Consider the following 12,928-nt stretch of genomic DNA (forward strand, 5'->3'; position numbering starts at 1 on the left):
CGTTTGGTGAAAAACAGAGTTATTTTAGAATGAAACAAATTAAGAGTCTTAATCCAATCTCTGCCATTTACCTTTAGCAAGTGACCTCCTTTCTTTGAGATTTAGTTTCGTAACCTATAACATTTTGCTGTTTGCTTTTGGAGGTTGATTAAATATGATACTGTATATGAAGCATAGTGCCTAGCAGATAGTAGTCACTTTACAAAATGCAGATGCCATCACCAGCCTCTGGACTTTTGGGGTGAAGGGGTCCTCTGGAGTGAAGGTAAAAAGGGCGGGGAACCTTCCTTTTATTGTGTATCTATAGTCCAGACATTTACTTCATACTTAATAGTCATGACAGTACTGAGATCTAGGACACATTTAACCTAAGCCCTTGTTTGGTCATCGGTAAAACTGAAATAACAGCTTGTGTAGGTTCATAACGTCACATGATTAGTATCCACTGTACATCGAAACACACGTCGGCCCCCAGCACCACTCAAGGCAGATAACGCGTGTACCTGATTAGTGAACGAGTCCCTTTTCTTCAAATAACATGAAATCAGTATGCATTTGTATATCCTCTGGCATTTAGTGCTGAAATAACCTCAAATTCATTCCTCTGTTTCTCCATCGATGACTATAAATATCTCAGTTTGCACATACAGAAGCCCAAGCTTATTTAGTTGTACTTATATATGGTTAAATCTTGTTGATGCTGTTTTGGATCCAGGGAATATGATACAAATTTAAGTTGCCAAATTAACTAAGATGTTGCTTGTTTCATGCCAACCGTAAAAGATTCTGTAAATATAAAATAAAGTAGACATTGGGCTGGTTTATTCTAAGAAGCCAAGATAATCTTCTCAAGGGACAGATTTCTTTTTGCTGTTAAGCCGGAGAGATTTCTAGATGTGTTTATAAAAAAGTGGGTATAGAAATTTTTGTCTGTGGAGTTTCTTTAGAGGAGCCATTAATCCCTCCCGAAAGAATGTAAATGTACAGTGACAGTTCTTATTGATCCTCAGGGTTAGTTTCTCAATATTCAATGGGAATATTTACTCATGAAGTTAAAAAAAAGATTTTAAAATAGTATTAATTCAGTATCTATATAAAAATACTTAGTAGGTCCAGGAAGAAATATATACACATAAAGTATAGCAAAATAGCAATCCCCATACTGTCAACACACATTTAGAATGTTTTAAAAATGCTTTCTATATAAAGCAGAAACTAACACACCATTGTAAAGCAATTGTACTCTAATAAAGGTGTTAAAAAAAACAAATAAAAATGCTTTCTAGAAACATATTCCTTTCTACATCAGCTATGAAAACATTTAGACCTTGGTTATCCTGCCACTGTGCTCTGGGGTTGCTATTTCCAGGGTCTCTTGGGGGCTGTGGTCATTTCCCAAGTGATCCCATTTCTGATCCTGACAGGAATCTTGCTGTTCAGTCTGATTTATTCAGCAAGATTTGTCACTGTGCATCACAGAGAATAACTGGTCCTAAAAGTGGTGCATGTGTTTCAAGTCCACAGGAAGGAAATCACCTGCATTGTTTATAGACCCAGCACTGCAAGGGCCCAAGTAACTGTTTTCTTGGAACTCACCCATGCAGTCTCACAGCAAACGCTCCATAACTGTGGCTACAAAGTTGATTTTTCAGACTTACCTTTCTTAGATGCATTTTCCCATATTGTTACGGGATGGCATTAGGGTTGTAATGAAGAAGGTGTATGTGGAGATCTGGTTCCTCACGTCGCTGTCCTTGCCCACATCAATGGTATTGACAATAACAGTCCTCATCCGCGTGGTATGGCATTATGGCAGGAGAGTTCCAAACTCAGTCCCAAGGCCCATAACCCCTACTTGCCCCCTGTGTGAGCTTGGCAAGCCCTCTAAACTGCATCTCTTTTTTTTCTTATGTGCAAACAGAGGGATTCTGTTGGATGGTCTTTGAGATCCCTTCAGGTTCTGACATGTTCATGACCAATTTGAAATGATTCAGTATTAGGATTCCTCGGACTGCAGATGCTTAAAAGTAGGGAAATTTTCCTTCTGTAAATTTGTTGTACAGCTAGTTGACTCTAGCAGTGGATTCCATGAGCCATTCTCGTGAGTTTTGATGCTGTCATTTAGTTTAACGTGGCCATATGTCTCACTTCATCAAGTTGGCATTCAGAATGAAGTTACATTCTATTTACTGTTCAAATTAAATGACTTGTGCTTCCATCCTGCTTAATGCAAGAGAAGTTTTCTCCCCTCAACCTAGTCTTCTGTGTGAGTAGAGTCCCCTAATCCCAAGGCCTGCTTACTCAGTTTAAGGGGAACGTCCTGAGAGCTATTGCCTTGAGGAGAGAAACTTGGAGAACCTGCTTAGTCAGCCATGGAACCCTATTCTTTCTGAATGTTGGGGTTATGGCCGCTACATAGGATTATTGTTGAAACATGAGCACATTGGATCTAGAAAGATTTTAAGTGCTAGCCATACACTGTCCCCAGAACCAGCTCCCTTCTCTGTCCCCAGGGCTTGCCCCATTTCTCGTTTCAAGTTAAGTGTCATTGTAACAAGGTGGTTTTCCCTTGAAAACAAAGACAGATAGTACAAGCCAAGAAATTAAACTATTTAAATTTTTCTCGTGTGCACAAATGAGGGTCAACAGAGCTCAGTGACGACAAGACCTACCTTGGCTATAAGAAAACCTAGAGTTCTAGCTCTTTCTTGGTCATTACATGTAACAACTACTGTGAAAAAAGAGGAGACATCATAGGAAAACATAATTTCGACACTGATTTTTGTTGTTGTTGTTGTTGTTGTTTTTTGCGGTACGCGGGCCTCTCACTGTTGTGGCCTCTCCCGTTGCGGAGCACAGGCTCCGGACGCACAGGCTCAGCGGCCATGGCTCATGGGCCCAGCCACTCCACGGCATGTGGGATCTTCCCGGACCGGGGCACGAACCTGTGTCCCCTGCATCGGCAGGCGGACTCTCAACCACTGCGCCACCAGGGAAGCCCTCTAACACTGATTTTTAATGAATGAATAGAAGCTTGACAGAGTAAAGACCATCCCAGGCAGAATGAACAACACAGGCAGAAGAAGACATGTAGACTTCAGCCTGGCCTGAGCTCAGGAAGCATGTCAGGAAGTGGAAAGAGCTAAAGCTGAAAAAACTATGCATTGAGGACGGATCATGGAGCTCTCCTTGAAACCTGAACTTTACCCTTTATGGGTAAGCCATAGGCAGTTTTGAATGATTTTAAGGAAGGAATTGATGTGGTCTGAATTGATCTTAAGATAATCTTGGCAGTAAGAGCATGGCTTCTATTTTCAGGGAACTTGCTGTATAAGAGCAAGCTAATATTTAAAACCTTAAATACTGACTTTTTACTACCTTTTGATATTTTAACATTTATTAAGATCTTGCAATGTGCCAGATTCGATGCTAAGTCCTTTTGAATGCATTATCTCATTTAATCCTCCCAAGAATTTTAGGGAAAGATTCTGTAATTATCCCTATTTTACATGCAGAGAACCCAAACATTAGAGTCTGGGTAAATTGCCCAAGTGTATCTAATGAGTAAGAGCCTGCATTTAAACTCAGACTATTTGGTTCCACAACACTAGTTTGAACCACCAGGGCAGTGATCTTTAATCCTGGCTGCACACTAGAATCACCAGGGGAACTTAAAAACAAAACACACTGATGCCCAGAATTCTCAAGTAAACCATAATTTCTGGGGTCAGGGTCTTGACATCGCATACAGGGTTGTGATTGACTAAACTAGACTATATTGTCAACTTAGCATACACTGAATAGTCATAAACATCTATATCAAACATCTGTACCATAAACATCTGTACAAAATCATAAATTAAAAAAAGAACTGCTGAATAGCAAAATCACAGGATATGAAGACTTCCAATGTTTTTTCCAGTTTTACTCTGACAAAGAAAAACTGTGGCCTTCCTCTTTTTTTTAAGACTGGCAGGCAGCCAGAAGGAAGATCAAAGAGGGTAGGGGTAAGAAGGAAAAGGTGACAGAGGAGTATCAAGATAGGAAGGAAGAGAGAAGCTGAAACTGGGGTTGTTGAAGTAACAAGACACTATCTACAGATGAACGGTCGGTAATATCAAAGGTATATTTGCAGAATGTTTCCTTTCAGTAATTGTACAAAGACTCCCTTGCCATTACAAAGCATTTTTATTCTCGGCAGATTGAAGAATGTTTTACTAACTAAATGCATCCCAGTAATATTCAGAGCTTAGGTCCAGCATAATCATAAGTTGCCTTGTTATTACAGAGGTAAGCAGCCCCATTTAATAACATACTAAATGTATTATTCATTTATGTAACTCAGACCCAGGGATTGCTGCTGGGATGAAAATTGAACCATTCTGTAATGCAGGTGTGTGCTTACTTGAGTAAATGAACTCTGTATTTCTGCACAATTTTCTTCTAAATTTCGGGGACTGGTCTGATAGGGCTAATGTGATGCCATTTTCATCCAGGAAATAAAATGGTTTCAGAATGGTTTTTAATGAGCATTTTTTTAAAATTACCAACAGTCTTCTCTGTGGCAGAATCCCAGAGGGATGGATTCGTGCTTTGGGTTTAAGCAGGACTCCTGCTGCTGCAGGATTCAGGAAAGCCTGTGGCGATGATTGGTCAGAACAGCGACAAACAAAAGGCATGTTCTCTAGCTGATGATTCCACTGGTGATGGTGGGCCCATGCCTTCATAGCTGCTCACCAAGATAGAGTCACAGGTGTGCTTGGATGCTAAGTGATTAAAAATTATAAGCTGCCTTTAATTTGCATAGTGCCTTGCCTCTGAAACACGCAGGGAGTTTCTGATGCACGTTTCTGATACACGCAGTGAGTTTAACTCACTGGGATGCCATAATTACCGTGTGACATTGCTGGTCATTTTCTGCTACCATTGCTGGTAACAGAATGTCACCATTCTCCAGTGTCTGTACGGTATTTTTCTTCTTTCCTATCTGCGCTTGTTTTCTATCACATCAGCGTACAGTCATAAGCATCTACAATGGACTTTTCAAAATACCAGATGGGGTGATGTTCAAGATGCTCAGATAGGACAATGACCTATCAGAATGAGTAGGGATCTTAGTGCGGGAGCAGGGTTTGGGAGGTTTCCTGGTGTTCTAGGTATTAACCCATTTGCTTCTGGATTGCCAGGAGAAGCAGGGACTCCAAGGATAGGGGTCAGCATAGTTGAGTTGGTGGGTGAGATGCTTGAAGGGTTTCGGGCAGTGGTAAGACCCAACTGTTAGGCAGATATTTCCACATTTAACCTCGTACAGTCATCCCAGTGTGAACCTCCTGATTATCAACCTTGCATGTCTGGGGCACAAGGATGCTCTCTAGGAGCTTAAAGTTCACAGTCACACAGGAAGAAAATCATAAAAGGCATAAATGACTCCTATCAAGTAAATCATAAGGATTCCTGTAAGAGCTTAGAGGACATATCTCACTCCAGTTAAAGAGGCAGTAGAGTGCAGTGGTAAAGAGTACATATATTCTAGAGACAAATTATCTAGGGTCCTAACTGTGTGGTCTTGAGAAAACTAGTTAAGTTCTATGAATCTTAATTTCATCTGTATATTGGGAATAATAATACCTTCGTTATTAGGGATATTCTGAAGGCAAATCATGTTAAGAACTTAGTACAATGACTAGAACATATTAAGTACTCTCTAAATATGAACTTCTTATGATTTTACCATCATAGTCAGGAAAAGACAGGAGGTAAGCTGCCACTTAAAGTGTGGATAAGGGAGATTGGTTCAAGATGGCAGAGTAGAAGGACATGCTCTCACTCCCTCTGGTGAGGGCACCAGAATCACAACTAACTGCTGACCAATCGTTGAAAGGAAGAGACTGGAACTCACCAAAAAAGATACCCCACATCCAAAGACAAAGGAGAAGCCACAATGAGATGGTAGGAGGGGCACAATCACAATAAAATCAAATCCCATAACTGCTGGGTGGGTGACTCACAAACTGGAGAACACTTATACCACAGAAGTCCACCCACTGGAGTGAAGGTTCTGAGCCCCAGGTCAGGCTTCTCAACCTGCACGTCCGGCAATGGGAGGAGGAATTCCTAGAGAATCAGACTTTGAAGGCTAGCAGGATTTGATTGCAGGACTTCGACAGGACTGGGGGAAACAAAGACTCCACTCTTGGAGGGCACACACAAAGTAATGTTCACATCGGGACCCAGGGGAAGGAGCAGTGACCCTATAGGAGAGTGAACTAGACCTACCTGCTAGTGTTGGAGGGTCTCCTGCAGAGGTGGGGGGTGGCTGTGTCTCACCGTGATGACAAGGGCACTGACAGCAGAAGTTCTGGGAAGTACGCCTTGGCTTGAGCCCTCCCAGAGTCCGCCATTAGCCCCATCAAAGAGCCCAGGGAGGCTCCAGTGTTGGGTAGCCTCAGGCCAAACAACCAAGAGGGAGTGAACCCAGCCCCAACCATCAGCAGACAAGTGGATTAAAGTTTTACTGAGCTCTGCCCACCAGAGCAACAGCCAGCTCTACCCAATACCAGTCCCTCCCATCAGGAAACTTGCTCAAGCATCTTAGATAGCCTCATCCACCAGAGGGCAGACAGCAGAAGCAAGAAAAACTACAATCCTGCAGGCTGTGGAACAAAAACCACATTCACAGAGAGATAGACAAGATGAAAAGGCAGAGGGCTATGTACCAGATAAAGGAACAAGATAAAGCCCCAGAAGAACAACTAAAAGAAGTGGAGATAGGCAACCTTACAGAAAAAGAATTCAGAATAATGATACTGAAGATGATCCAGGACCTCAGAAAAAAGAATGGAGGCAAAGACAGAGAAGATGCAAGAAATGTTTAACAACACCTAGAAGAATTAAAGAACAAACAAACAGATGAACAATACAATAACTGAAATGAAAAATACACTAGAAGGAATCAATGGCAGAATAACAGAGGCAGAAGAACGGATAAGTGACCAGGAAGACAGAATGGTGGAATTCGCTGCTGCGGAACAGAATAAAGAAAAAAGAATGAAAAGAAATGAAGACAGCCTAGTAGACCTCTGGGACAACGTTAAAGGCAACAGCATTCACATTATAGGGGGTCCCAGAAGGAGAAGAGAGAGAGAGAAAGGACCTGAAAAAATATTTGAAGAGATTATAGTCGAAAACTTCCCTAACGTGGGAAAGGAAATAGCCACCCAAATCCAGGAAATGCACAGAGTCCCATACAGGATAAACCCAAGGAAAACACACCAAGACACTTAGTAATCAAATTGGAAAAAATTAAAGACAAATAAAAATTATTGAAAGCAGCAAGGGAAAAATGACAAATAACATACAAGGGAACTCCCATAAGGTTAACAGCTGATTTCTCAGCAGAAACTCTACAAGCCAGAAGGGAGTGGCATAACATATTTAAAGTGATGAAAGGGAAGAACCTACAACAACGATTACTCTACCTGGCAAGGATCTCATTCAGATTCAATAGAGAAAACCGTTACAGACAAGCAAAAGCAAAGAGAATTCAGCACCATCAAACCAGCTCTACAACAAATGCTAAAGGAACTTCTCTAAGTAGGAAACACAAGAGAAGAACAGGACCTACAAAAACAAATCCAGAACAGTTAAGAAAATGATAATAGGGACATACATATCAATAATTATCTTAAACATGAATGGATTAAATGCTCCAACCAAAAGACACAGGCTCGCTGAATGGATACAAAAAAAAAAAACCCCCTATGTATGCTGTCTACAACAGACCCACTTCAGATCTATGGACACATACAGACTGAAAGTGAGGGGATAGAGAAAGATATTCCATGCAAATGGAAATCAAAAGAAAGCTGGAGGAGTGATACTCATATCAGATAAAATAGACTTTAAGATAAAGAATATTGCAAAAGACAAGGAAGGACACTACATAATGATCAAGGGATCAGTCCAAGATGATATAACAATTCTAAATATATATGCACCCAACGTTGGAGCACCTCAATACATAAGGCAACTGCTAACACCTATAAAAGAGGAAATCGACAGTAACACAGTAATAGTGGGGAACTTTAACACCTCACTTACACCAATGGACAGATGATCCAAACAGAAAATTAATAAGGAAACACAAGCTTTAAATAACACAATAGACCAGATAGATTTAATTGATATTTATAGGACATTCGATCCAAAAAACAGCAGATTACACTTTCTTCTCAAGTGCACATGGAACATTCTCCAGGATAGATCACATCTTGGGTCACAAATCAAGCCTAAGTAAATTTAAGAAAATTGAAATCATATCGGGCATCTCTTCTGACTACAACACTATGAGATTAGAAATCAGTTACAGGGAAAAAAACGTAAAAAACACAGACACATGGAGGCTAAACTATACATTACTAAATAGCCAAGAGACCACTGAAGAAATCAGAGAGGAAATCAAAAAATCCCTAGAGACAAATGACAATGAAAACACCATGATCCAAAACCTATGAGATGCAGCAAAAGCAGCTCTAAGAGGGAAGTTTATAGCTATACAAGCCTACCTCAAGAAACAAGAAAAATCTCAAATAAACAATCTAACCTTACACCTAAAAAACTAGAGAAAGAAGAACAAACAAAACCCAAAGTTAGCAGAAGGAAAGAAATCATAAAGATCAGAGCAGAAATAAATGAACTGGAAACAAAGAAAACAATAGCAAAGATCAATAAAACTAAAAGCTAGTTCTTTGAGAAGATAAACAAGGTAGATAAACCATTAGCCAGACTCATCAAGAAAAAAAGGGAGAAGACTCAAATCAATAGAATTAGAAATGAAAAAGGAGAAGTAACAACTGACACTGCAGAAATACGAAGGATCATGAGAGATTACTACAGGCAACTATATGCCAATAAAATGGGCAACCTGGAAGAAATGGACAAATTCTTAGAAAAGCACAACCTTCTGAGACTGAACTAGGAAGAAATAGAAAATATAAACAGACCAATCGCAAGCACTGAAATTGAGATGATTAAAAATCTTCCAACAAAAAAAAGCCCAGGACCAGATGGCTTCACAGGCGAACTCTCTCAAACATTTAGAGAAGAATTAACACCTCTCCTTCTCAAACTCTTCCAAAATATAGCAGAGGGAGGAACACTCCCAGACTCATTCTACGAGGCCACCATCACCCTGATACCAAAGCCAGACAAAGATGTCACAGAGAAACAAAACTACAGACCAATATCACTGATGAACATAGTTGCAAAAATCCTCAACAAAATGCTAGCAAACAGAATCCAACAACACATTAAAAGGATCATACCGCATAATCAAGTGAGATTTATCCCAGGGATGCAAGGATTCTTCAATATACGCAAATCAATCAATGTGATACACCATATTAACAAACTGAAGAATAAAAACCATATGATCACCTCAATAGATGCAGAAAAAGCTTTCAACAAAATTCAACACCCACGTATGATACAGACTCTCCAGAAAATGGGCATAGAGAGAACCTACCTCAACATAATAAAGGCCATATATGACAAACCCACAGCAAACATCATTCTCAATGGTGAAAAACTGAAAGCATTTCCTCTAAGATCAGGAACAAGACAAGGATGTCCACTCTCACCACTATTATTCAACGTAGTTCTGGAATTCCTAGCCATGGTAATCAGAGAAGAAAAAGAAATTAAAAAATACAAATTGTAAAAGAAGAAGTAAACCTGTCACTGTTTGCAGATGACATGATACTATACATAGAGAATCCTAAAGATGCCACCAGAAAACTACTAGAGCTAACCAATGAATTTAATAAAGTTGCAGGATACAAAATTATTGCACAGAAGTCTCTTGCATTTCTATACACTAATGATGATAAATCTGAAAGAAAAATTAAGGAAACACTCCCATTTACCATTGTAACCAAAAGAATAAAATACCTAAGAATAAACCTACCTAGGGAGACTAAAGAACTGTATGCAGAAAACTATAAGACACTGATGAAAGAAATTAAAGATGATACAAATAGATGGAGAGATATACCATGTTCTTGGATTGGAAGAATCAATATTGTGAAAATGACTCTACTACCCAAAGCAATCTACAGATTCATTGCAATCCCTATCAAATTATCAATGGCATTTTTTACAGAACTAGAACAAAAAATCTTAAAATTTGTATGGAGACACAGAAGACACCGAACAGCCAAAGCAGTCTTGAGGGAAAAAAATAGAGCTGGAAGAATCAGACTCCCTGACTTCAGACTATACTACAAAGCTACAGTAATCAAGACAGTATGGTACTGGCATAAAAGCAAATATAGCTCAATGGAACATGATAGAAAGCCCAGAGATAAACCCACGCACCTATGGTCAACTAGTCTATGACAAAGGAGGCAAGGGTATACAATGGAGAAGAGACAGTCTCTTCAATAAGTGGTGCTGGGAAAACTGGATAGCTACATGTAAAAGAATGAAATTAGAACACTCCCTAACAGCATACACAAAAATAAACTCAAAATGGATTAGAGACCTAAATGTAAGACCGGACACTATAAAACTGTTAGAGGAAAACATAGGAAGAAAACTCTTTGACATAAATCACAGCAAGATCTTTTTTGACCCACCTCCTAGAGTAATGATAATGAGAACAAAAATAAACAAATGGGACCTAATGAAACTTAAAAGCTTTTACACAGCAAAGGAAACCGCAAACAATATGAAAAGACAACCCTCAGAATGGGAGAAAATATTTGCAAATGAATCAGCAGACAAAGGATTAATCTCCCAAGTATATAAACAGCTCATGCATCTCAATATTAAAAAAACAAGCAACCCAATCCAAAAATGGGCAGAAGACCTAAACAGACATTTCTCCAAAGAAGACATACAGATGACCAAGGAGCACATGAAAAGCTGCTCAACATCACTAATTATTAGAGAAATGCAAATCAAAACTACAATGAGGTATCACCTCACACCAGTTAGAATGGCCATCATCCGAAAATCTACAAACAACAAATGCTGGAGAGGGTGTGGGGAAAAGGGAACCCTCTTGCACTGTTGGTGGGAATGTAAATTGATACAGCCACTATGGAGAACAGTATGGAGGTTCCTTAAAAAGCTAAAAATTGGGGCTTCCCTGGTGGCGCAGTGGTTGAGAGTCCGCCTGCCGATGCAGGGGACGCGGGTTCGTGCCCCTGTCTGGGAAGATCCCACATGCCGTGGAGCGGCTAGGCCTGTGAGCCATGGCCACTGAGCCTACGCGTCCCTAGCCTGTGCTCCGCAACGGGAGAGGCCACAACAGTGAGAGACCCGTGTACCCAAAAAAAAAAAAACTAAAAATTGAATTACCATATGACCCAGCAATCCCACTACTGGGCATATACCCAGAGAAAACCATAATTCAAAAAGAGACATGCACCCCAATGTTCCTTGCAGCACTATTTACAATAGCCAGGTCATGGAAGCAACCTAAATGCCAATTGAAGGACGAATGGATAAAGAAGATGTGGTACATATATACAATGGAATATTACTCAGCCATAAAAAGGAACGAAATTGTGTCATTTGTAGAGACATGGATGAATCTAGAGACTGTCATACAGAGTGAAGTAAGTCAGAAAGAGAAAAACAAATATCGTACATTAACGCATATATGTGGAACGTAGAAAAATGGTACAGATGAACCGGTTTTCAGGGCAGAAATTGAGACACAGATGTAGAGAGCAAACGTATGGACACCAAGGGGGAAAGCAGCAGGGGGAGTGAGTAGTGGTGTGATGAATTGGGAGATTGAGATTGACATCTATACACTAATATATGTAAAAGGGATAACTAATAAGAACCTGCTGTATAAAAAAATAAATAAAATAAAATTCAAAAAATAAAATAAAGTGTGGGTAAGTTTTAGGCAGCTGATAAGGCATACAGGAGGACGTGGAAGCAGAAAGAACAAAAGAAAGGAAGTACTTTCAAGAGGGTGGAAAAGAGAAGTTTGGCAGAATGAGCTAGTTGGGAAGAAAGAGTCCAGAAAAGTAAAACAAAGGCTTCTTTTGCAAGATCAGAGGATTTTTGACTTGTCCTAAAGAAAGTGGAATCCATGAAGGTTGTGAACAGGTAGGATAAATAATAATGTTAAATAAAAATAATTGACAGCATTTCATAAGCACTTGCTAATTGTCAGGGGCGTTTTAAGTGTTCTGTGTACATTAATCCATTTCATCCTTCGAACTACCCTGTGAGGTGAGCTTAATATTAATAACTGGCCTTGCAGTGATCCACAGTGTTCAAAGCACTTTCCCAGACAGTATTTAATTTCATTTTCTCAACCTTGCTTTTAGGTAGTCATTCTTGAGATTTAGGGACAGAGAAAGGACTTTGGCTAGATTTGAAGGGGTTGGAAAATAATAGTCTGCAGGCCTGCACACTACCAGATTTTGTAAATAAAGTTTTATTAGAATCCAGATGCAATCATTCTTTCGTGCACTATGTCCACTTTTGTGTTACAACCAAAGAGCTAAGTACTTGTGATAAAAACTATATAACCTACAAAGCTAAAACATTTACTCCCTGGCACTTTATGTAAAAAGTTTTGTCAACTCCTGGTCTAGAAGAATGGAAAGACCTTGGACTCTGATTGTTCCATTGTGAGCTCTACCAATAACTTCAAGCAGGTAGACTTGAGAAATCAAATATATGAATACACAAAGCTGTTGCTGTGGACTCCACACAAAAAAAGATCATGAGTAGATAACACTGAACCTCAGAAGTCTTAAAGGTTAGTTGTTTAAAACCCACAGATTCTAATTTACTCTGAATCTGATCAATTGTATAGGATAAATTTGTAGGATAATTCTTTTTCTTCTTTCTTCTTATTAAAGCTAAAACAAGAAGAGAAAAGCAAAACAGTTGGAAGGAT

At 39.5% G+C, this 12,928-nt stretch overlaps 1 protein-coding gene across 3 annotated transcripts in view; it reads left to right on the forward strand.

Annotated features, from left to right (window-relative positions):
- The window catches only part of SORCS1 (sortilin related VPS10 domain containing receptor 1), a gene marked incomplete at its 5' end in the record, with an annotated part of 555,414 nt that overhangs the window by 462,947 nt on the left and 79,539 nt on the right, over window positions 1–12,928 (forward strand). The window lies entirely within an intron of this gene.

Source organism: Leucopleurus acutus (assembly GCF_964270905.1).
Source record: "Leucopleurus acutus genome assembly, chromosome: 14".
Classification (NCBI taxonomy): domain Eukaryota; kingdom Metazoa; phylum Chordata; class Mammalia; order Artiodactyla; family Delphinidae; genus Leucopleurus; species Leucopleurus acutus.